This window comes from Cryptomeria japonica, chromosome 3 (assembly GCF_030272615.1).
Source record: "Cryptomeria japonica chromosome 3, Sugi_1.0, whole genome shotgun sequence".
NCBI lineage: Eukaryota > Viridiplantae > Streptophyta > Pinopsida > Cupressales > Cupressaceae > Cryptomeria > Cryptomeria japonica.
The window spans coordinates 254,995,057-255,022,167 of NC_081407.1; positions in this window are offsets into that span (position 1 = coordinate 254,995,057).

Below are 27,111 nucleotides of genomic sequence, written 5' to 3' on the forward strand. Positions count from 1 at the left end.
CACGGTCCTCCGAAAAATCCGCGAAACGAAGGGGGATCTGTTCGTCTCTGCACAAGGATTCCAGATCTTCAATTTCAGCCGCGTACCTGCAACCTACACACAGAAAAGTGAAGACGATTGGGGGGTTAGGGATTAGGGGTTTGCCTTTAGGTCAAACCCCGGTTTTGGAATTAACCAAGAAATGAGCAAGTGCTGTAAATGTAAATGACTGTAAAACAAGTACTAATACCTTGTTCTAAGGATGTTTGTATCCTTATGTGCGAAGGTATAGATATTGTATGTTGTTGTAGTAGTATGTTGTATGTAGCATGTAGTATGTGATCTCCTCTTCAATGGTTGAATCCTTGTCTTGAATGCAACACTTAGCCTTGAATGGAGACTTGAAATGATCAATTGCTTGAAGGAATGCTTGAATGCTTGAATGCTTGAGTATAGTTTCCACGCCCTTTTCCATCATATCGAATGAAAGAGGAAAATGTCATTTATATACTTGTCAATTAGGGCTGATAGACTGATTTTCCCGACCTTAGGCCGACCAGGAAAGTTTAATTTCCAATTTGCAAACAAAAAGACCCAAGACCCCTTAGGAGACCGGGCCCAAAATAGGACCTAGGGACCAGGGCGCTGGGCGCCCTGGTGTTGAAGGACCAGGGCGCTGGGCGCTCTAGTCCCACCTCCCGAGATAGCAGGGTGCAAGGAGGTTCAGGCCAGGGTGCTTGAAAAATGCAGTTTTCAGTGTCGTAATCAGGTTTCGGGGTCTCCATTCAGGTTGCATGTTGCATCGCCATCGTGAAGACCGAAATGCAGTCGAAATTGCAAGTGTCGCAATTTTAGGACGCTACAACTATATATTGTGATAACACTGCAACAATTAATATATCTAAGAATCCAGTATTACATTCTAAAACAAAACATGTTTCTATCAAACTGAATTTTCTAAGGGAAAAAGTTGAAGAAAAGGAGATAAAACTGGTTTATGTGAATACTAAAGAACAACTTGTAGATATTTTCACAAAACCTTTGCCTAAAGAAACTTTTGAGTATCTCAGAGATCAGCTCGGAGTCATACCTCCACCAGTAGAGACTTAGATAGTTGATGATTGACATTAACCGATAGAATTAAATGGACAAATCTTTTATTTTGGTATTTGATGAGGAAGCTACTTCTCAGGGGAAGTAGTTGGTATTTTTGTATGGACTTAAATTTTGTAGCTTTGGCATTTGATGTCAAAGGGGGAGAGATATATGGAAAAACACATTATCAATTGAGGAGAGATATCCATGGTGAAAATTGGTACAGTATAACATAAAATAGCTCATGTTGCTTCCAGCGGGAGAGATTGTCACTTTAAGGAGATTGTTGGTTTTACACTTGGCATCTCTATTTTGGCACTTTGATAGTTTTTCCATCTTGTGTTACCATCAGTGCCAAAGGGGGAGATTGTTGGTATTTTGGTATGGTTTTGTCATTGATGTCAACACCTACTAAATACAGCTACTTTGGAGATCCAATAACATTCACCGGCAAATAGTAAACTATGCAACAGTTACCGATATATGATTAACCGGTAGGATATAATGTTCACCGATACCTGAAATGACATGGAAGACACTTGGTAATGTCGAAGACATCATGTGGACACTTTATTTTGAAGTAATAATCATTGGTATATTCTTATTTGCATATTTGCTTTTATTGGCAAATAGGTCCAGGTTATCTAGGGTTACACCGACAGGTTTATCTTTTCCAGATCAGCACGGCATGCTATGCAGATGATTTATTATTGTTGTAAATGCATTAAGCTGACATGATCAATCGGTTATTGCATTATATATTGTATTGTTTGTAAATTGTTTTTATTGTAATATCTTGTAGAGCTGACCTACTAAAATTAGTCTTAGGGTATGGTATAAATGTAAGATCTTATTTGTAAGATCAAGTGTGGAATGCGAAAAAGATTTAAGTAAAGGTATATGCAAGATAAAGCAGAGGCATACATGAAGACATTATTTGAAGGTGAAGTTAGGTTTTTGTAGAAGCATATCAGCATTACACCGGTACTGAATCTAGCATATGAAGATGCTATTTTGTGCAGTACATTCTTATTGGATTTAACCATCCAATTGTAGTCAGTGTGACTCCCATTTGTGATTGAGCAGTGAGCTCTAGGCTGTTGGCCTTTCTGCATGTGTAGACCCCTTTTGTACACTTACTATCTGCAGTAGTATCATCTGATTGTGGGTAAGGTTTCCCACCATGGTTTTTCCCCTTACAGGGTTTCCACATACAAATATTGGTGTCATGTGTTGTGGATGACTTTGTGCTTATGTTTCATGCATTAATTCTTAGCGGTATAGCAATTTACTATTAACACTGTCTACTGGCATACTTAACTGATTTACTGGTATTAAGCATTAAGTTGGTTAATAAGTTTTTGATTTGAATTTATTAGACAACTAATTCACCCCCCCTCTCAGTTGTCTCTGGGACCTACAAGTTGGACTTACTATTTGTACCTTAAAACTTATCTGTGCATTGGGCTTTTCTGAAGAGTCTATTGATCCACACAAGAAAATCACTATAAAGGCATATGATGATGAGGAAAGATCATCTAAAGGAACCATGATGTTGCCTATTTAGGTAGGACTGATACAAAAGGATACTATGTGTCAGGTCTTAGACATAGATCTCACATACAATATCTTATTAGGTCGACCCTGGATACATGAAATGCAAGCAATACCTTCTACATATCACCAGTGTGTCAAATTTCCCTATAATGGCCAGGAGGTTTCTATATCAGCTGATCATAATCCATTTCAACATTGTAATGCGATGGGGGTAGCCAAAGACAGCCTATTTCCACATAATAGAGAAAAACAAAATTTATCAGCACAAGATCTTCAACAAGAAAAGTCTAAATCATTACCTAGAGATTTCAAGCAGAAAATGAAGATCAAAGAAGAAGGCATGGGAGAATACTCTTTGGAACCCATGTGTTTGGCCAACTTACCAACATCACCTAGATCTCATGGATTACCTACCGCATCAACACATCAAGCAACTCAGCCCATCACCAAGTTTGATGGCACATTCATTCAACTTGGCACTCTAGCACATGAATTCGAGGAAATGGATATCCTTAGTTGGCTATACAAAGATGAGGAAGAAGACCAAGCAGCTACTGTGGAAGTAGCTATACCCACACACCTATATGGAAAAGGCTACTTAATCATGCAGCAAATGGGATACAATCGCAAAGGACCTATTGGTAAGCTTTAGGAAGGCATCACAGAACCATTGGATCCTCCTTCACAATTCAGTAAAGACAAAAAGGGATTGGGATTTGAACTCACTCTACTACCAAAGAAGGTACCGCACAAATATCAAAAACATCAGTGGAAAGAAAAGAAGAAGTACAAGGAAGACTCCTAGTAGGAGGCACTATTTGAGTCAGCAGAGACAATACGTAAAGAACGTGAACATCAAGAATGAGAACAATGTCAAAAGCAGCCTATCAACCAAAAGAAGGAAGCATCTACTGTAGAAGCACATCATATTCAAGAACCAACATCTAACAAAGAAGAATCCCCTCCAGATTACACCATTCCTCCCTGAGGAGAGATAGTATATTAACAAATACAAAGAGTGGAAGCAGGATCTGACATAGAATCAGAGAAAACTATCAAACTTGTCTCAATTATCAAAGACCTATTCTCACCCTACAACATACCAGTTCACAACACTGCTAGAATCTGGGATAATACCTCTGAGACTTATTCCAATGAATATGAATGGGGCAACTATTCTAATACTACTAAAGATATTTGTGCAAATGACAGTAATACACCCATCTCTCAAGAAGAACGTGGCATAGAATCTAGACCACTTGAATTTGGTGCACAAAATATCTATGATGCCAAGGAAAATGAGTAGCAACATTATGTGCAAGTCTATACAGAAGATGATACCATCGAAGACCTCGATGAAATCCTTAACTTCTTTAACACCCCGACCAATCACGATGATACTTCCATCCTGACCCTTACAACAATAGAACTTGATCCACCAAACGATTCCTTACCACTTGTCTTTCCTAACCTCATAGACTGGGACGAACCTGAAACTCATGATATACCAATTTTCCCAAATGACGAATCCATTATCGATTACTTATTTACCGTTAACCTGGAAACAGACTCTACCAATGAACAAAGTAACAATGTCTGCAATCAGGGGAGTGCCAAGTCTCTCAGTCGCAAAAATGAACCAAATAAAAGATCTACTACTGAAAACCAATCAATGGCAGCAATAGATCACACAAAAGTAAAAATAAAGGATTCCTTTGAGGGTGAAAACCTTTTTAAGGCACCTAAGGATGGGAGACTTGATACTCTTCCTGAAAATTATCATGAGCAATCACCCATATTGATTGAGCCCACTCAATCAATCAACATTGGTACTACAGAAGCAGCCAAAACTATACACCTTGCAGAATCTCTGACAGAAGCAGAAAGATCAGAATTTATCAAATTTTTTAAAGAAAAGCAAATCAACTTTGCTTGGTCATATGCAAATATGCCTGGGATTGATCCACAATTAATCATGCACCACTTGTCCATTGCTCCAGGAGCTAAGCTAGTTAAGAAAAAATTGTGAAAGATGAATCCAAATGTGGCACTCATGGTTAAAGCTGAATTAAAGAAACTATTAGATGTTGGATTTATTCGACCCATTGACTATGCTGAATGGATTTCCAACATTGTACCGATATCAAAACCAGATGGCAGTATCAGAATCTGCACTGATTTCAGAGATGTCAATAAAGCTTGTCCAAAGGACAACTTTCCTTTACCCAGTATCGACATAATTGTAGACCTCACAGCAGGCCATGCAATGCTATCACTAATGGATTGTTTTTCAAGCTATAATCAAATCAAGATAGCCCCAAAAGATCAAGATAGAACAATGGTTACCTGTCCTTGGGGAACGTATTGTTGGAATGTCATGCCTTTTGGCTTAAAGAATGCAGGAGCAACTTATCAATGAGCAATGACAACAATCTTTCATGACATGATACATACCTTCATGGAAGACTATGTAGATGATTTACTAGCTAAATCCTTCACCAGAGAAGAACATCTAAGCATTTTAGAAAAGATTTTTGATCGATTGGAGAAATTCCAAGTCAGACTCAACCCCAAGAAGTGTGTCTTCGGGGTTACATCAGGAGAGTTACTAGGCTACATAGTTTCAGCAAAAGGTATTGAAGTGGATCTAGCAAAGGTACAAGCCATTATGGAGATGCCACCACCAAAGAACATCAGCCAACTCAGATCACTACAAGGATGACTCCAATCAATCAGGTGATTCATCGCTCAACTAGCAGATAAAAGTCTCTCATTCAATCATTTGCTACATTAAAATGTACCATTCAGATGGGAAGCCAAATGTGCATAATCTTTCAATCAAATCAAACAGTATCTAATGAACCCACCAGTTCTAGTACCACCAATATCAGGGAAGCCACTCATTCTCTACATTTCAACAACAGACATCTCACTGGGGGCATTGTTAGCACAAGCAGATCAACAAGGCAAGGAATGAGCTATATACTACATCAGCAGGACATTGAATGGATATGAATTAAACTATACATTCTTTGAGAAAGCTTGTGTAATAGTAGTATTTGCCTCTCAAAAATTTGAACACTACATGATAGCTCACACAATTAAGCTAGTTGCAAAAATTGATCCTCTCAAATATCTACTCAGCAAGGCAACTCTTATAGGCAAATTGGCTAAGTGGGTCATGATCCTCAGTGAATTAGACATCCACTACATAGAACAACGAGCTATCAAAGGACAAGCGATTGCAGATCAACTGGCAGAAGCACCACTACCTGGAAAACAAACTATGGAGATCAAATTTCCAAATAGGGACGTACTGGCTATTTCTACCAAACAATGGACCTTATATTTTGATGGATCTTACACACAACATGGCTCAGGTGCTGGCATTCTGTTTATCACTCCTGAAGGACACACTATACCAAGATCATATAGGCTTATGTTTCCATGCACCAACCACATTGTTGAATATGAGGCATTGGTTATAGGCATCAAAATGGCCGTAGAATGGCGAATCACTGAATTAAACTCTACAGAGATTCACAACTAGTCATCAATCAAATCAACAATGACTATGAGACAAAGGATGATAAGCTACTACCCTACAAGCGAATGGTGGATGATTTCAAGAAATATTTTGTACACATCACCTACGAGAAAATACCAAAGTTGGATAACAGAGAAGCTGATGCCATGGCGACTATTGCTCCACTACTGCAAATTCCAGAGCAACAAAATCACTATGAGTTTATGGTAGAGCAACTATTCTCCTTTGCCTATGACCATTCATAATCCCATGTTATCTATGCCTTGACTGGTTCCGACTCTCCATTATTTGGACCCATCTACGACTATCTCAAGAACAATGTCCTACCCATTGACCTATCCCGAAATGAAAAGCGCAACTTTATTCGGCAAGCCACCCATTATACTCTTACTGCTAATACTTTGTACCATCGAGGTCTAGATGGTACTCTTCTTCATTGTCTTGATCGTAATGAATATGACTCCGCTTTACACAAGCTTCATGAAGGTATCTATGGCACACATTCAAGTGGTACTACTCTTGCTAAAAAGATTCTAAGAATGGGATATTATTGGCCAACAATGGAAAAAGATTCTTATCACTTTGCAAAAAGGTGTCCTAAATGCCAATTCCATGACAATCTTATACATGCACTAGCACAGGAACTACAACCATTCACAACTTCCTGGCCCTTCTATCAGTGGGGACTAGACTTGGTTGGCAAAATTCATCCTTCATCTTCAAATGGACACAAGTTCATTATAATTGCAATGAAATACTTTACAAAATGGATAGAAGTAGTCCCCATGACCACAGTGACTGGGAAACAAATTGCCTCTTTTATCCTTAATTATCTGATCTGCAGCTATGGTTTTCCAAGTTTCATCATCATAGATAATGGACGGCCTTTTAAGAACCAAGATGTATGAGAACTATGTGAAAAATTCAAAATCCAACATCATTTTTCTACACCTTACTACCCACAGGGGAATGGTTAGGCAGAAGCATCCAACAAAACAATATTGAAAATCCTAAAGAAAACAGTGAATGATGCAGGAAAAGATTGGCATATACAACTCAATCCATCACTTTGGGCATACAGAACTAGCATCCGCACACCTACAGGAGCTACACCCTATTCATTGGTATATGGATCAGAAGCAATTTTATCCTTGGAGGTAGAAATTCCATCTCTCAAAGTATCTTTGAAAGACTTAATCCTAGATGAAGAGTATTGAGTTAACCGACTACAAGAGCTCGAGCTTGTAGATGAAAGACATCAACGTGCCTACACTCATCTCAAAGCATATCAGCAACCTATGTGCAAGAGCTACAACCACAAGGTCATTCCCAGAATTTTTAAAATTGGTGACCTAGTACTCAAAGAAAATCCTAAGAATCAACAGGATCGGGAAAAGAAAGGGAAGTTTGAACCTAATTGGTTAGGTCCCTATGTCATCATATCAGCCTATGGATCAGGTGCCTATCAGCTAACAACTTCAGAAGGAGATGTGCTCGATGAACCAAATAACAACATTCATCTGAAGAAATACTACACTTGAGTAATCTAATGCATGGAAAAGTCAAAAAATCAAAAATATCAAAAAATTAAGAAAAAGGTAAACAAAAAGGTACAATAAAAGCAATTGGTAAAAACTTGGCGACATTCGCTATTGTGAGAGGACAACTCCTTTATCTATATCCATACCATTATCTCCATAGTAAAGCACTATCAGCCATCGCCTGACATTTTTAGCACAATATCCATCTAGGCCATACTTCACATAGTCACTATCCTGGTTTATCCGCATATCCTTTCACCACATCTCACCATGGTTTGGTAATCACTGTACATATCCACATTAAGAAGTACACTTGACTAGGGGCAATAATCAAAACTTGCAACATGTTTGAAACATCAAAATATCCAGCAACATAACACTCGTCCAATCGCAAAACAAAACATTGATCACTCAACAGGATTCACAAAATATGATGGATGATTTTCTAAAATATCGAATCTTGCATCTTGGATAAAGTTTTGACTATTTTTGCACTTTAACTTTTTGAATTGTTGGATCCTCTAAATTTTCTCAACAATGATTCAGAGCTAGAGAACGTCATAGGGACTCCAATATTTTTCTTAGTTTTCTATCTGTGAAGCGATCATTTGTACTGTGTAAATACTTGTCTCGAGACGTGATTCACAGCATATAATTGAAGACATGATTCCACTTTATGCATACAAATGATTTAATCTTGTCTATTTTTACACAATCCGCACTTAGGTCATCCTAGTTCAATTATACCTTGACACTTGTGCTATCTTGCGAAATCAAAAATCATCTAAATTTTTCTCAGGTCATTATGGTTTAATTATACCATTATGCTTGTATAAATTTTCAACATATCCCACAACAAATCAATGCTCAATGATGATACATAAAAAGAAAGCAAACAACATGTGGCTATACAGGGATGACAAATACAGAATGAGGATGCTCAAAAACAATTAGTTGCAGATCATTTTACAATTAGTTGCATATCATTTTACAATTAATTGATTATCAAATCATACATCTCATTTTCAAGATACATCTCACAACATATCATATCATACATCTCATTTTCAAGATACATCTCACAGCATCATGCATTATCACATCATATTCATCAAATATTGCATCACATACATCTATCTAAGCATTGCATCATCATAGAATAAAAAAAAGCATATAGAACGCATCATCCATAACACCTCACATGAAGATCAAAGAAAATGGTGTTATATATATATATCAAAAAAATGATCAATGTACAAAATATGTCATGTCTGTGCCAAGTACAATACAATGATCAAAATATGGTGGAGACAAAATCTCTCATGTATGACTATCTCATGAGGGAGATGGTCTCGCTAAAGATGTCCCAGCACGTAGATCTCCAGGTGGGTCCTATCTAGGAGGCTTAGTCACACCTCTGCTCTCCGTCCTCGACCCAAACTCTCGAGATCGACTAGATCTCGAGTGTGTAAAACTCTGCACTCTCCCTGGGCACCACATCCTCATAATGTCTCCTGTAATACTCCACCTCCTTGGATCTCAAAGCCATCTCTCTCAAGGTGTCTCTCAATGGGCCACCTGCTGCCACTCTCTCCAAAGCCTCTACTCGAGCCTCGGCTCAACCCAACCACTCCAAAGCAGTATCCCACTCTATGGTCAACTATGTCATCTAACGCTAATGCACCAGCATCTGTGTATGCAAATGTTGCAATGACAACTGCAATAATCTAATCTGTGCATCCTCCGCATGTGTCGGAATCCGCATCTGCAAGGGTACCTGTGATGGGGTACCCCCTATCCCTCTAACTGTCCTCAGTGCTGGTGGTGGTAAAACATCTGACCTCCTCCTCTGGGTTGGTCATCTAAAATCATCATACCCTCCCACTGCCACTAGCACCTCGCCAACCTGCTCATCCTCTCCAGCTCTGATAGCCAAACCTCCTCTCCCCCTATCCATCGCCACCCGTCGCCCTACTCTATCACCCTATATCCCTTTGGCACCACCATCCCCACCTCTCTTTCCTCTCCTCCCTCGATCAAGTCTCCCTTGATCCAATCTCCTCCTCTCTCCTCACCACCCTCGGGCACCTCCTCTACCATCTCCTCCATCCCCTCATCCTCCATCACCACCCCCCTCATCTACCTCCTCATCATCATCTCAGCTGGATCATATATCCTAGCCACTGCCCATGCTACAAAGAGTGCTGCAAACTCATCAATCATCTCTGCATCCATGACCTTAGGGGCATAATCCCAAATCTGGCCGGCTGCATGAAAGAACTCCTCTACTACCGCCCCGCTATCAATCTCGATCCCCAATCTAGAATATCCTATCTCCGTCGAGCATACAAACATGCTCCCTGTGGAATCTCCTGCTGTCAACCATACTACCGCAGCACTTGGCTATGCAAAAACCTCTCAATCACAAAGGGTGTCCTCCCTATCAAATATCTGGTCATATAGACATAAGGCATCTCCATCCCATCCTCAGCCCATACCTCACAACCTGTATATGGTCGCCAGATGACCGTATCAATGTCATCTAGCACTCTCCTCCAGTGCTCTAGTTTGCCCAGCTTACGCTGGACAACTATCCCTCTGTACCCATATGTGTACATGCATCCAACAAGCCTATCTCTATCTGCCAGTGGCCTAGCTGTGGGGATATGCTCCCACACCCATACCTATAGTAGTGTCACTTCAGCTGATAGACTGTCGTAACCTAAATACACTACCTCATGCAAATCCCTGTATAAGTGGGCCAGCATAGCCAACCCCCATGCAAATCGATGACCCTGCATCACCATATCCTCTAGCACCAATCCCCATCCCCTTGACAGTCCCTTCGACCTATGGTTGGGACATAACAAACCACCTATAAAGCCTGCCAGAATTGATGGAAGAGGCACGTAATCCAAATCCAAAAACTCCTGCAAGGGGATCTCATACCCACAAATAGTGTCATCTTGAAAAATCCGGCAAAGTGCTCCAGTCCCACCCTCCTCCGTCTGCTCATAGGGTAGCAATGCACCTACTACAAGAATCCGCAGAATCTGGTAGCAATCCTCCGGGGTCACTGTAATCTTGCCTGTCACCAAGTGAAAGGTGTTTGTATCACTGTGCCACCTCTCAGCCAATGCTCTCAATAAACCTCGGTTGACAATAAATTGAGGTATATCTAACAAAGTGGTCAAACCACACCGCTCAATAATGTCTCTGTCAGCCTGTGTCAATCATAGTATCAAGGACCATAGTCTCAGAAATCGATCACGCGACTGCACCACTCCAAGACACTCCTGTCACAAAGCAACGCAAGTCCAATATAAGTTCCCTCATCAACACATGGATATCAAAATCAAATTCATCTCAAAAACTTGAAAACTTTGAACAAATCTAAATCAAGTTCCACATCATATCAATCCATCAAAACATATCAGTTTGTAACACAACTGAAGTTCCACATTCATATCAACTTGTAACACAACTCAAGTTTCATATCAACTTGTAACACAACTCAAGTTTCACATCCATATCAGCTTGTAACATAACTCCAGCTCCACAATTCATATCAAAAACTTGAAAACTTTGAACAATTTCAATCAAGTTTCACATCCATATCAACTTGTAACACAACTCAAGCTCCACAATTCATATCAAAAACTTGAAAACTTTGAACAATTTCAATCAAGTTTTACATCCATATCAGTTTGTAACACAACTCAAGCTCCACAATTCATATCACACAGATTCATATCAAAAACTTGAAAACTTTGAACAATTTAAATCAAGTTCCACATCATATCAAAATCACATCAAATCTATATCAACTTGAAACATCGCAAATCAAATCAGGTTATATCAGAACTAATATTGGACACACTTATCACACCAATAGCAATAGACATGAAGACTAGCAAAATGCACTTATCTTGGCAGAACTGGCATCACCCTACCCATTTTCTTCATTCCCAGATCCCACTATACCAAATTTTTTCCTATATGCTCTAAAACATCTTGTCTAAGTGCTAAGTTGCTTCTCATGCGCTAACCTATTTTCTCAGCACGCCACCCAATAAACCCTATGCGCTAGCAGAAACCTATATGCTACCCTTTTCTTCCAACATGCTACCTAACCTACCCAATGCGCTAGACTACCCCATGCACTATTCTATCTTCTCTGCATGCTACGCACTTAACCCTATGCACTAGGTCACACCTACGCGCCATCTAGACCTACCCATGTGACCCCCTAGAAGCCCTATGCGTTGGATATTTTCTATGCACTACCCATTTTACCCAACGTGCTACCCTATGCCCCTGGTCCGCTAACCTCATCCTATGTGCTACGCTAACCTAACGATGCGCTAGCCTAAAATTTTTGGACGCTACCCTTTATTGTTAAAACTTACGTGCTACATAATTTTTCATATGCGCTACCCTTTTGACCCGACGTGCTAAAACATAAAAATCCACATAAAAATTTCAAAAAATGACCAAAAACGACAAAATAAAAAATCAAACAGGGGTCAAAAAGGTTGACTTACCGGTGGTCCATATGCGGCAGGCCCCCGATAGCTCCTAACGCACTCAAATCGATAAGAAGAATATGAAATCGACATGTTGACTTCTCTCCAAGTGTCACTTTCTCCAAAGTCAACAAGCACAAATGAGACAAAAGAAATCACTTTTTCCCTTTATATAGGGTAAATCGACATTAGGGTTACATGGAGGAACGCAAAAATCGCTCGTGGTGTCTCATGCCAACCTACCCAACATCATTATCAGGAGATGAATCAATTTTTGCATTCAACATAGACCAAAATTTACAATGTTATCAAATTTATCTAAAACAAATCAAATTTTGCATTTTATTTTTTGATTCATCTCCTGACGGGGCATTATCAACATCATTTATCAAATCTGGGGCACAACGTGAAAATTTCAAAATGACATAAAAATTGATCACAAACAAATCATAATGACACATCATTTTCTTTGAATCAACATGTGCACACACTGTTACTACTTACTAAGTTGCCATTAGTTTTATGTCCAAAGTCATTCTATATACTCTAGTCGGTTACTACTACCAAAATATTCAGTCGGTAAGCACAGAGCAGTCGGCTATAGAAGAAAGTAGTCACAGAGCTTAGTATACACCGAGTTGTCTATCAATAACACTCTATGTCTACCAAGTAGCAAAAATGATACACCGAGTGAAACATGTTACCAGATTCATTGAACCTGGACACATGTGTGTAAACATGTTACAAGATCAAGGAACAAAGAACTGTTATCTCATTGGAAATTGCACTTAAAGATTTTGTATGATTTTGAGGTCATCTATCCAATGCAATATTTTGTATGGTTATTCATTCGATGAATCATGTTTGTAAGATCGAAGCATGAACAGATCACCGACATAAGAGATCTATTTATACAACATGAATTAAGGATCACAAAGATATGAAGCAAGACATGTGTGATAGATAAGGAAGCACTGAGTATTGTGACTGTTAGAGACACAGAGGTCACCGAGAAGGATTTCAGAGAACAGTCAAGGAACAAAGTAAATAGAAGGGTTTACCGAGTTAATCTATGGATTACTGAGGTATGCTATAAGCAAGGTAATCTCATTTTGAGCACATAGAATCTGCTATAACATTCCAGATGTAAAGTTGCAAATATTTTGTTAAGATTTTATTGTAATATTTTGAGTTGTAAGAGAAAACTTTAATAGGGTAAAAGACTCTAACAAAGTCTATAAATTGTAAAGCCTTTAACCAGGTGCAACATTTAGAATAAGTGTTGTAAAATCCTTTAGCAAGGTAGATATAACGATCTTGATACTCCTAACAGGGTAAGCTATCAGAAATAGCTAAACATGTAGCTCTAACCGAGCAACCTTTATTATTGCAGTAGTGAAGTTGTGGGTGCCATCCACACCATAGTTTTTCTCTCTAACCAAGTGTTTTTACATAACCAAAATATATGTGTTATGGAGTGAATCATGTATGATTGTTATTTATTTGTTTTAGCTTTATGTTATGTTACAATAGTTTTTGGTTTATGCATAACAGTAAAGTTATTGTTGAAGAAAAGTTTTGAAGTACTGATTCACCCTCCCCTCTCAGTACATTAGCTTTCCATATTGGGCATAACAATTGGTATCAGAGCTTGAATCTTGGAAAAGGGTTTAACAACCTAAAGAAAAAGATCTTATCAATGGAAGGCTATAAACAATCTCAGAGAATTGTGTATCAGCAAGAAGAATTGGATCATGCTAATCAAGTGATTGCTAACATGCAAAGACAAATGCAAAAATCATTGAAAGTCAGAAGAAGATTGTCTGATGATTTGCAGGACTCTCAAGAGTTAGTGGAACAAATTGAGACATCATCTAAGAATAGTATATCTGAAGAGACTGAAGAGATGATTGGAGAACTGAAAGAAAAGAACAAAGCACTGACTGATCAGCTAAAAGCAATGAAAAGAGGACATGAACATTTCAGCACACAAATGACTGAAAATCTTGATGCATTGAGGACAACCAAGGATAAAGTAAGAGATCTAGAAAGAGAAAAACAACAAATTGAAGCATTAGTATCTGAAAAGAATGATGAAATCACAAGGTTGACTGGGATTCAACAAAATCTGTCAGATCAATTGGGTTATGCACATCATGAAGCAAATCTGAAAGATGGTGAGAATCAAGAATTGAAACTTGAAGTATCAAGGTTGACCGATGAACTTGAAACGGAGAAGAAATCCAAAGAAACACTGAAGAAGAGTTATGAAGCATCAAAGATGTTGGATAAGCAACTGAATACAAGAAGATCCAACAAAGATGCAGGACTCGGTTACAAAGGAAAAGACTCTACCGAGAAAGGAATCCACACTACCAAGAGAGGAGAATCATCAAAGAAAGCTGGAAACAAGAAGAACATCAAAGGAAAGAAGCCTATTTGCAACTACTGTGGAAAACAAGGAAATACTGTCAACATGTGCCAAATCAGAAAAGGTAAGCAATTGAATGTCACTAGGTCTAATGGTTATTGTAACAATTGCAATAAGTATGGTCACACATCTAACCAATGTAGGACAAAGTCTGTTAGCAATTATCAGAAGGCAAAATTCAAAGGGTTTTGAAAAAACTTCAATAGATATGGACATAGTACCGAGAAGTGTTGGTTTAAGCAAAAGAACTATATGTCGTCTACACACCGAGCAAATACTAGAGGCTACCGAACTCACACTAATCCTAACCGACAGTATTCTGCAGTACCATGGGATTACAATACAAGGATATGGTGTGAATGTTGTGGAAGATATGGACACATAAGTACCAACTGCTTTATAAGGTTTGGAATGAACAACCGAAGATCATGGAGAATTCCTAGTATGACATGTTTTCATTGTCACAAAGCCAGACACTTGGCTAGAGATTGCAGAGATCAACCTAGAGGAGACACTGAGGATATAAGAAGCAAATTACAGATGATTTGGAAAAAGAAGGAAATTGTGTCAAATGAAGAAAGCACCTTATCTACCGAGTTAGGTGCACCTATTCCAAATTAATTGGTAAAGGTATGAAGGGATTGCATTCTTTCAAAGGTTAAATCTTAACAGTTCCTATTATTTCATGTACTTAATTCAAAAATCTGCATAGCTAAAGATGCATTAGGAAATTAAAATTTTTATCAAGTCTTTTGGAAGCCTATCTAGTCGGTAAATGCAGGAACTCTGGCTACTCGATAAAAGCATAAAAAGGAAGTAGTACCGAGTGCATTTAATGCTTTCTAACCTAACTACACAGAGCCCGATAAGGTATATTGTGTACTTAAAGGTTTTGAGTGGTCATTTTACACTTACCAAGTTTTCAAGAGAGCAGAGAAAGGCGATTCAAAGGTGATCAAACCTCCTACAAAGTGAAATTCAAGGTATTTACATCAAACACAATGCATTGTCAAGCTAGTTTACTGATCACATTAGTTGTGAATATTTTCTAAGTGGAAAACGTCTGGCGTTTGAAAGTCTTCAAACCCTAAAGAATCTTTTTGTTAGTATTTATCCAAAATTTGCAATGGCACCTAAGATCCAGAAGCTCGTTGTTGTTGAGAACATTGAAAAGCCCTCACTGAAATACTCTCTAACTCCCAAAGTAGCATCTGAACTGGATGATAAAACTGCATTTTCACTCATTCCATATAGGGTTTTACTAGTTGAGGATGTCAGATTCTTCACTAAGTGTCGTGTTGAGGAACTAGGTCATGTTGAAATCAAGGACACATATGATGAATTGTGTACCGATGGGAAATTTGATAGCAAGTATGAACACATTAAAATCAAGGGATTGACCGAAGCCCTAACCTATCCCCGTGTCTTCAAACCCCAATGGGTCAAGTTTACTCTGAGCAAAGTTCATGATGATTTCATGTGGTTAGAGGAGAAACAATTCAAAATCACCAAGGAAATCATTCATTTGATCACCGGTTACCCTATTTTTGATCATGCCTGAGCTCAAAAAGTGATATCACAGAAGGAATTGATCACTTTAACCAGAGTTGAATCTGATTGCAGAGGACTGAAATTGAACAATGTGACAGATGCAGAGCTGAAGTTGGCCATTAGAATAATAGGTTATTGTTTCTTTCAATCGGCAAAGGAAAACAGTGTACCCTGCACAACAGTCGATTTAGCATATAAAATTGTGAAGAAGGGAATGAAGATTGATCTTTGTGAAGTATTGTTGAAAAACTTGTTTGAGAATATAAACACCATAAGGAAGCCGAAGAAGAACAACTTGGCTCATACACTGAAGTTTGGATCACTTTTGGTATGCATGTTTGTCTATTTTGAGAAATTCTTTCCATCAGTCGGTAATGTAGTTTGGGAGCTACACCGACCAATCACCCATCAAATCAATGACTTCATCAAATGACTAGGCGATAACTTTAATGATATTATGGATGATTACTTTAGCAAGTTTCAAGAAAAGATGCATAACAGGTATAGAATGTGGAACTGAGAACTCAATCTTTGCCACCTATGGGTTATGAGATTGATTTTGGCATCACACAACAACAGATAGATGCTTTTCTTATATTACCAAGGCATGCTACTGAGCTGAGATACGAAACATATGAAGAAGTTAAAGAAATAGTTAAGATGAGCATTATAGTACCAAAGGCTACAAGGAAAGCAACAAAAATGATCAAGGCATTAATGGAGAAATTTGGAGAAGGTTCTTCCTCCACACCTGTCAAGGGCACTCTAGTCATCACCGAGGAGGAATTTGAAGCCCAAGAGGCAGCTATTACACTGAGCACCGAGTTGCCTAAAGGGAAAATTTTGAAAAGGAAGAAACAGGATACATCAAAGGTATCACCGACTCCTTTAGTAAAGCGCCCAAACACTAGATCATCTGTAGTGTCATTGAGTAAGAAAAACTTATAAGAAATCTACTTGGAGACTCATTTTGACTAAAGAGTCCAGTGACACTGAATTTGAAGACAAAAACAAATTTTAGATTGTCAAGAGTAAAAAGGAAGATGTACATAGTGTTGATAATTTTTGTGCTAATCTGAAGCAATATGGTGGATTTGGAGCATTCAAATATGTTAAGTATGAATCCAGATTTGATGATGAAAAGAGACAAATAGAAGAAGCTGTCATCTGCACACTTCTGAAATTCTGATTGGTCCCATTGGAAGTAACTAATTCTCTTCCAAAAGAATTGTATTTGCATATTGATAATAGGTGGAAGTATGCCATGGACTTAGAGAAACAGATGAGAGAAAGAAGTCTGGTACATCTCTTTCTAGACATGTTGGTAGATGAGATCAATGAACATCTGAAAAACTGCCACACAAACTTCCTAGTCAAGAAAAGAGCCTTGAAATTGATGAATGGCCTTTATTTGGATGTAGAGAATGAGACCAAAGAAAAGTGGTAGGAAATCTTTTGAATCAAGAATGCTGGTGAGCAAGTTGAAGTTGAAATAGTTGATGTCACCGAGCAAGATCCTGATATCACCAAGCAAGACCCTGCTGACACTATACAAATTGATGAGGATATCATGGACATCGAGGCAAAAGAAAAGGAAATGATAGAAGGGAATGCATATTCCAAACTGGTATCTAGTGAGTTAGTTTTGGAACAAGTTTAGCCCTATCCTCTAGTCACTTAGTCTATTTCAACCGAGGCCCCTCAAGATACTAAACAAGGAACAGAGGATCACAATTCTATAGAAGGAGAAGCTACTTCTCAGGCCACCAAGGAACAGACTTCCCAAGCTCCTTCTAGTACTGAAAATGTTACAACCAAGACCCCAAGCATAGAAGCACCAAAGGACACAACAAAGGCTACATCAGAGGTTCAAGAAATTGACAAGAGTATTGCCTCCACTGAGAAACCTACCAAGGGTCAACAAGCCTCCCAAGCCATTGTATTAGTTCAACTGGTGAAATCTAAAGAAAAGAAAATGAAAAAGAATAGTTTCAAATTAGATCTGTCAAAACCAATAGTGTTGCCAAATGTAGACATATCCAAATTAAAAGGGAAAGCACTCATTGAATTCGGTGAACTATGCAAAGCCAAAGCAGAACAAGAAAAACAAATGGCTATTCAAAAGAAAAACAAAGTACTTCAGAAGGTGAAAGCACTATTAACAAATATGCTACCTGAAGCTACAATGACAAAAGATGCAGCCATCCATATTCAACTTGATGAACTCCTCAATTAGATCGAGACATTTGGAGTAGATGCATCTAAATATTTGAGCAAATTGAAGGACAAAGAGCTCACCGCTAAAATGATTGAAGAGGTATAGAAAGCCATTGCTATTGGCAAAGTAAAACTAGTCAAATTTATTGCTGAGTTGTCCCCTCAACTCAAGCACATTCTTTATTTATTTTAGAAACTCTGTACATTCTCTTTATTCATTAAAGATATCAAAAATAAAATAGAAGTGATTGAGAAAGAGATCACCGATCTCTCAAATAAGTTGACCATTGAGCCAAATTCTATTCAGCATTTCTATACACAGTTACAAAAGCTCATGGCTCAACAATTGGAACTTTGGAATGAAGAGCACAAAATAAGGATGGATATTATGACTCTTCAAACCTTATTCATTCCACACTTGTCCTCCGTCCAAAAGAAGATCAACAAGGCTACCTCCCTATCCACTCAGCAAGAGGGAAGCACCTTAGATTGACTAATTTCACTGTTAGCTAACATTATAGCTTAGAATTCACTCATGGATAGTGTCAAGCATGCCCTCTCTGCCGCTCTCACCGATGCAAGGACAAATTATAAATCCATTTTTGACCAGTTGCCTCCATCGAATGGTAACTAATTTTTTACGTTTGTCAAAAAGGGGGAGTATAGTATCAAAGTATCAAAGGGGGAATGTAGTATACAGGGGGAGTATACTAAGCAGAGTATCCAAATGCACACTTGAATTTGACAGGGGGAGAAGTAACTACCAAGCAGTAATCAAAGAGCAAAGAACAAGTGTAGTAAACACAGAACATTGATCACCAAGCATGCAAAATCAAAGTTATGTATAGTATATTGATAAGGGGAGTATATCTAAATATACTATTTAATTGACAAATGTATATGCTATCAGTTTACTCAAATTTTGTAAGTATATAGATTTTTGAGTTATGACTTTGAAAGTAGTTTTGTCAAACATCTCAACTAATGTCAAAAGGGAAGATTGTTACTACTTACTAAGTTTCCATTAGTTTTATGTCCAAAGTCATTCTATATACTCTAGTCGGTTACTACTACCAAAATATTCAGTCGGTAAGCATAGAGTAGTCGGTTATAGAAGAAAGTAGTCACAAAGCTTAGTATACACTGAGCTATCTACCGAGTAACACTCTATGTTTACTGAGCAGCAAAAATGATACACCGAGTTGATATACACCGATTGAAACGTGTTACCAGATTCATTGAACCTAGACACATGTGTGGAAACGTGTTACAAGATCGAGGAACAAAGAACCATTATCAAATTGGAAATTGCACTTAAAGATTTTGTATGATTTTGAGGTCATCTATCCAATGAAATATTTTGTATGGTTATTCATTCGATGAATCATGTTTGTAAGATCGAAGCATGAACAGATCACCGACATAAGAGATCTATTTATACATCATGAATTAAGTATCACAGAGATATGAAGCAAGACATGTGTGATAGATAAGGAAGCACTGAGTATTGTGACTATTAGAGACACAGAGGTCATCGAGAAGGATTTTAGAGAACAGTCAAGGAGCAGAGTAAATAGAAGGGTTTACCGAGTTAATCTATGGATTACCGAGGTATGCTATAAGCAAGGTAATCTCATTTTGAGCACATAGAATCTGCTATAACATTCCAGATGTAAAGTTGCAGATATTTTGTAAAGATTTTATTTTGAGTTGTAAGAGAAACCTTTAACAGGGTAAAAGACTCTAACAAAGTCTATAAATTGTAAAGCCTTTAACTAGGTGTAGCATTTAGAATAAGTGTTGTAAAATCCTTTAGCAAGGTAGATCTAATGATCTTGATACTCCTAATATGGTAAACTATCAAAAATAGCTAAACATGTAGCTCTAACCGAACAACCTTTATTATTGCAATAGTGAAGTTGTGGGTGCCATCCCCACCGCAGTTTTTCTCTCTAACCAAGAGTTTCTGCATAACCAAAATATATGTGTTATGGAGTGAATCATGTATGATTGTTATTTATTTGTTTTAGCTTTATGTTATGTTACAACAGTTTTTGGTTTATGCATAACAGTAAAGTTATTGTTGAAGAAAAGTTTTGAAGTACTGATTCACCCCTCCCCTCTCAGTACATTAGCTTTCCATATTGGGCCTAACACACACGTAACTTCAAAGAGGGGAAAAATGTAGATGCATAAAAATGACCATATTCCTAAATGAATATTTTATGTTCATTCCTCTATTTAATTAAATCACCCACATTCCTCTATTTAATTAAGTAAACTATTCAATTTATTTAGTTAAATTCACTAGAGCCCTTTTTGCATCATTTAATTGAATAAATCATTTTATTTAATTAAAACCCTTCTCTCTACTTTTTAATTAAATTCACATTTAATTAAATAGTTTACCCCAATTAAATAAATCTAATTTATTTAAAATCCCCAACTTGCAACCAAATTGAAATAAAGCAATTTATTTTAATTCTATTTTCCCTCACCCACTTGCACTTTCCTACATATCCCACTTGCATCCTAAACCCTATTCCTAAATTCTTCTAGAATCTATCTAATCCTAGTCAATTAACCCAAACCCATGAATTATCCCCTTTCCCTAAATTTGAGGAGGTCGCTTCTTAAATTTGGAGTAAAGTCTTCAAAATGTATTAAAGCCTTTATCCTTTCAACAAGATAACTTGTTGAATGCCCCCAAATTTGGAAGGACTCTTACAAATTTGTCCCCAAATTCTTCAAACCATTAATGGTTAACTAACCCTTAGTGGCATGGTTAGAGACTTTTTGACTAACTCAACCTCCATCTAACCCAGGGGTCTCATCAAGCATTCATTGCTTTGACCATAGTTATTCCTTTAACAATTGCACAAGAGTTTACCCCTTGGATAAAAGCTTTATCCAATGGATAACCCTAACCTAACCTTAACCCTTGCCCCCTAGGGTAACCATGAGGTCTTCTCAAGCATTTAATGCTTCTTACATCTCCTCTCAATCAGCCTTATGTTGACAATTATCACCATTTCATTGGTGAAAATTGAAAACATGGATTGACAACTTTCAATCTTGACACTTGTTTAACTCTTTCAATCTTGGCCATCCATTGCCCTATTTTTGCTATAAATAGAGCTCTCCTTCCTCCATTTTGGGGATCCATGAATCCATGAATCTAAGAAATCTATTATCTAAGATCCATGCAAGCTTTAGTATCTCATTTATGCTCAATTTTAGCACATCTGGTCTCTCTTTGCAAAAGGAATTAATCTAATAAACATTTTAGACTACTTCCTTTATCATTAGCTTAAATCATATAACTAGTATATCATGTTAGGATAGTATTACTACTAACCTTGTCATCTTATAATCTAGCTTATTGCCTTTGTAGGATCATGCATAGATAGGATGCATTCTCATGTTAAAATCAATCAAAAGCATCCCTCGTTCTTGCATTTGTCATCCCTAAGCCACTTTGCTCAGTGATCTGAGAGCAAAGGCATTGGCTTGAGGGACCTTGTGAGATAGAGAACCATGGAACCATCCTTGGGACGTTGAGTCATTCTTCATGACTCCATAACTTGCACCAAGAAGTCTTGTGGGTGTGTGGACAAGCCTCTTGGAGCTTCTTTTTTCACATTCTAAGCTTTATAGCCCCGCTTTTCCTGCATACAGTAAGTATTCATTTGATTGATTAACTGATTTAATCATGGTGTACTTCTAATCATCAATTACCTATTTGTTGATGGATATTTATGATTGGTGAGATTTAATTATTTTATTAATTGGTTTATTTATTATTTATGGTTTATCCATTATGGAACTATTATTTAAATTTGTATCGCTTTATTGTTGAATATTTATTTATTTGACGATTATCAATTATTTGATAATATTGATTATTTTGATTTATTGTTGAGAAATCTATTTATATTTATTTATTTATTATTTCTTAGCCTTATTTAATTATTAATTATTATTGAATTTTTAATTTGATGACTTTATCAATTTATTTATTATCATTTGAGATTTGATATTATATTTTTAAGTGGGCTCTTATTTCTAAGGCTTTATACTTTTAATTGATTATTACAAGGGATGAATTATTATTATTTAATGTATTGTTATAAATTGTGTTTATCAATAGTTGCAAAATGAATATATATTATCTACCCTTTCATATGAATGGTCGAATACTAATAGGTAGGTAAATTATATTGAGGAAAATATTTTCATCAAAACTATATAGGTTAGGTGATTAATATAGTTTCTTGGAATATTTTGATTGGCCAGCTTTCAATATAGTTTTGAATTTTATTTTTTGTATTTATCGAGCTTCCTATGCATTCATGGGGATTGGAAAAATTTGGATTCTTTGAAGATCTGAATACTAAAGGATTTGCTTGTGGTTTGGGATCGATATTGTTGAAGAGTTTTGCTAGAATTGGATTGCGCTTTCCGGGTTTCTCCTTGTTTCAACTTGTTCCATATTTTCCAAGTTGGTTTCATTTGCTGACACTCTGCATTTTTGGTTTCAGAAAGATTGTATGTACTATTTGGAAAATATTATGTGGGGAAATGGTTTTAGGATTTGTAGTAGTTTAATTGCCTTTTCATAGAGTATTGTTTGGGAAAAATCTGCATCTCATTGGTTCTATTTTCAGGAATTTCATTTGCTGAGAGCTCAATGTGTATTCTCTATGTTTTATTTTACCTTTGTAAAGGTGTTGAATTGTGTTGTAATTACAATTTGTTTACTTTGATGATTTGATTACAAAATCCCCCCTTGTTTAGACCTGTTTTGGTGTCGTTCTCTTAAGGGTGGATTCTTTGTGATTGCATTGTGAGTGTGAAGAAAATTTCTTCCACTTGATTTGGATGCAATTAGTCCCTACCTAAATTTCTTGAGTCCCCTTTTTTTGTTTGCTACATTTCTCTCTCTCTCTGTCCCTTGTGGTTTTGGCTCCTTATTCCTCAGATTATACTTAGTGAGAGAGAGGATTTCTTCTGCAAATTTTACCAGTGAGTATGCAATAAATATTTTGGTTGTACTTGATGTTAATTGGATGTCTTAGACCCTCTGTATGCAATATGAGGGTCATTTTTATCACTAAGCCCTCATATGCCCCTTTCTAACCTTAGGGCTCAGATTTGATCAGTTTTCTACACATATCCCAAAAACGCTATGCAAACATCCAAAAGCGCTTTCAAAAGGATCATGGGAACTACCCTAAATACCAGGAACACTATCATACTCCCCAAGAATTCCACTATTCATACAAGAAGCACTAACAAACATACCAAGGGTTGTAGGGGGTACTGATTTGTAGATGCAAGCCAGTTGACCAAAAATGACATTCTAGATACTAGAAATGCTATGGTATCAACCCAAAATTCCATGGTAAGTACCAAAAATGCTAAGGTACCTACCAAGGGTGCTATCCTAGGAACCAGGATTGCTAAACTATCCTGGGGTCACTGAAAATTAGTTTTAAGCCCTTTTTTGTGCATTTTTGGATTCTGAGTTTACTCAAGAGGATTTTGCAGCTTGTGTTGACATTCTTATATTTTTTTATGAAGTATTTTTATTCCTCATGATGTTTCATTTTCTCCAGTAAGAGGATTCATGCCTTACCATTGAGGTATTTTATGTGTGTTATGTGTCTCCGACGAGAGGGAGAATGCCTCAGTGTTGAGGGATTGTTAGTATGACTCTAGTGGGATGTTCTATGCCTCATTGTTGAGGATTTAATTTTATCTTCATCTATTTTATAATTTTCATCCATTATTGGCTTATCTTTAAGGTTGTTCTAGTGAAGGCTTATTTCTATGAGCTTGGTTTATGAGTCTATTTGCTTAGTTTGGTGTTTAGTTTGTGGTATCTATTATTATATCTTTTTTGAGCCTTCATGATGTTTTTTTATATTCTATGGATTTATATTTACCCTATTTCCTTGGTTAATGGATGGGGGAGTGGGCTCTTGCATGTGTTGGACCTAGGTTGTGAGTACTAGATCTCTAGGAAGGGGGTCTAAACCTTTGGAACGACATGAAGAGTTGATGGTATAATTGAAAGTGATAATATAATAATAAGTAATTAGTTTTTTGGGTATTTAGGAATACACTTAATCAAGATAAATAATATGATGATGTATGCCCCCAATTGGATAGACCTAGGGAGGTGTTTTTGGGATCCTAGATTGGGAAGACCATTGGAGCGGTAAACCCGATCTCCCTTAAGTAACTACAAGGTGGAGACAGATTCTACATGAGGTTAGCATGTATTGACACTCTACCCTAGATGTATCCATTATCCATATGACTTTATTTATTGATTTTCCTCTAGAGGTTGATTGCATTGATTTAGCCATGTGTTGAACCTTGGTGTTGCATTCTTATATTTGGGTCTTGTGAAGTCATGTTGTATCCTTTGGTTGATAGGTGTCAGCTTAGGTATTGAGTGTGAGTTGGAACCTATTTCATCTCCTAGCATAGGGGATGTTTCCTTGATTCATTCCACATGCTTGGGTGGCTGATTGCCTTCTTCCATTGGGATACTTTCCCTGGATGTAGCGTGCGTGGATTGTTGGATTCTTCACACGATTGCACTTCAGAACTAATTTCTATATTTTTGGAAGAGAAGACATTGTATCATAATGAAATGTATATGTAATAGAAATGACATATCCTTGTATATGGTATTATATTATATTTGAAGAAGAAAATTGTAATAGGACTTTATGTTAGACTTAGGTATAGATCTATGACTATTTCATGATGTAATGGATGTTGCTACGAGTTTAAAGAATCTATGTGAAATGGAATAGTTTATAGGTATTTGAGTTACATTACATTTATGAGATGGATAGTATTATTTTATGTTGTAAAATGAATGATAGTAGAAATGGATTAGATAGCATTGATCTTTGCTTGAATAACTAGGTGATAATTGGTATCGTAGGTTAAATTATTTATATAATTTTTACTAGAGTATACTATATGAATGATATATGCATAAATGGTAATGATGATTACATGCATAAAAGTAAATGATTAGAGGATGATAAATATGACCTTCTAGTTAGATAAATTTTGTAATGAGATGATGACAAGTAGTGACGTTAAGATACCCTAGGGAATGATTATGTCGCAAGAATATAATTGAAGAAATGTTTGATAGAATTACTGCACTTGCATAATGTTAATTTATTCTTTCATGCGTGTAATTTTATATGGCCTTGCAATTTTAATTATGTTATGTTGATATATATTAATGTTATCATAGTGTTATGGATGGGTTTTAAAAAAAAAAAAATCTCCATTTGTTAGTGGAATTTATATTACTTCTCTAGGGTATTTTGGTGAGCATTACAGGTACCATGTACCGAAGGTGAAGTAACAATAAGGAATGTGTTTATCATAACATCCTATTCCTCTAGGATATCTTTATGGGAGAGACATATTTTAGGAGAAAGATAAATATCAATTTTCAAAACTTTATCCTTAAGAGGAAGAGTTGTAAAAGAAGTTTTAATAATATTTTCTTGCACCAAGTTATCCTCATGAACAAAAGAATTTTTAGGAGAGGAATTATCATGGTTCATTAGGCCCTCTTCTCTGAAAGGAAAATATTGATAAAGAAGATTGTCATCCACATCAACTTCTTTTATCATAAAAGATTCTTCATAAATTGCATTGATAGAAGGTAAAGGTTCATAAAGTTGATTGCCATGCATGATAATATTCTTGTGAGTTTCTGGAGGTTTAGAGGGTGATTTAGAGGGAAGGGTGAAGTCATCAAGAGTTGAATCCAACATCTCAAGCTCATCAGTACTGGCATACACATTAGGTTAATTAACCTTTAGTAAAAGGATGGTTTAGAATACTTGGGATAAAAGAAATCATCAAGAGCCTCCTCAAGTTCTTATCTACTATATACTTCTCCGAAAGGATATTCATCATAAGAAAATGGATTATCAAAGACATGATTATTTTAGGAAAGAAATGCTAACCATTGCAATGAAATGATCTAATGTAGAGAAGGATGAAACAAACAAAATCTATAAAACAAGTTTTTCTTGCATTATTTTAGATAAAATTATGAAATGAATGTATCTAAATCTGAAAAATTAGATCTAAAACTCAAAATTAGAAATATGCAATTGTAAGAAGAGTCAAGTCCACCAAAATGTAATGGTGGAAAATCTAGGATTTCACAAGTTATGATTTGTAAACTAGGAAATGACCTAAATTTCATGTGAATTTCATTAAAAAGAGGATGAACTCAACATATCCAACTTCAATTCTATTAAGAAGAGGGTTGAATTCTAATTGGAGTCCTATTTCCTTTTTTTTTGAGTTGAAAATGTATTTGAAAGGATTTAAATTGAATGCTAAATCTAAGTTAAGAAAGTATATGCATGACGTAGTAACTTGGATTGATTATGCTAGATAGCAATGAAACATAAACTTAAAAATAGGTACATAAATAAAAGGGGAATCTAAATCTGAACTTGTAATTGAAATCTAGAGTTGAACTAACAGAACCAAGGCACCTAGTACCTTGGCCTTTTGAACTATGGTCTAAAACTCTGAATCCTAGAGTAGTCTAGAATACACATACCAAATTTGGACTTGTTCAAGGAGGACCATGACACTCCAAAG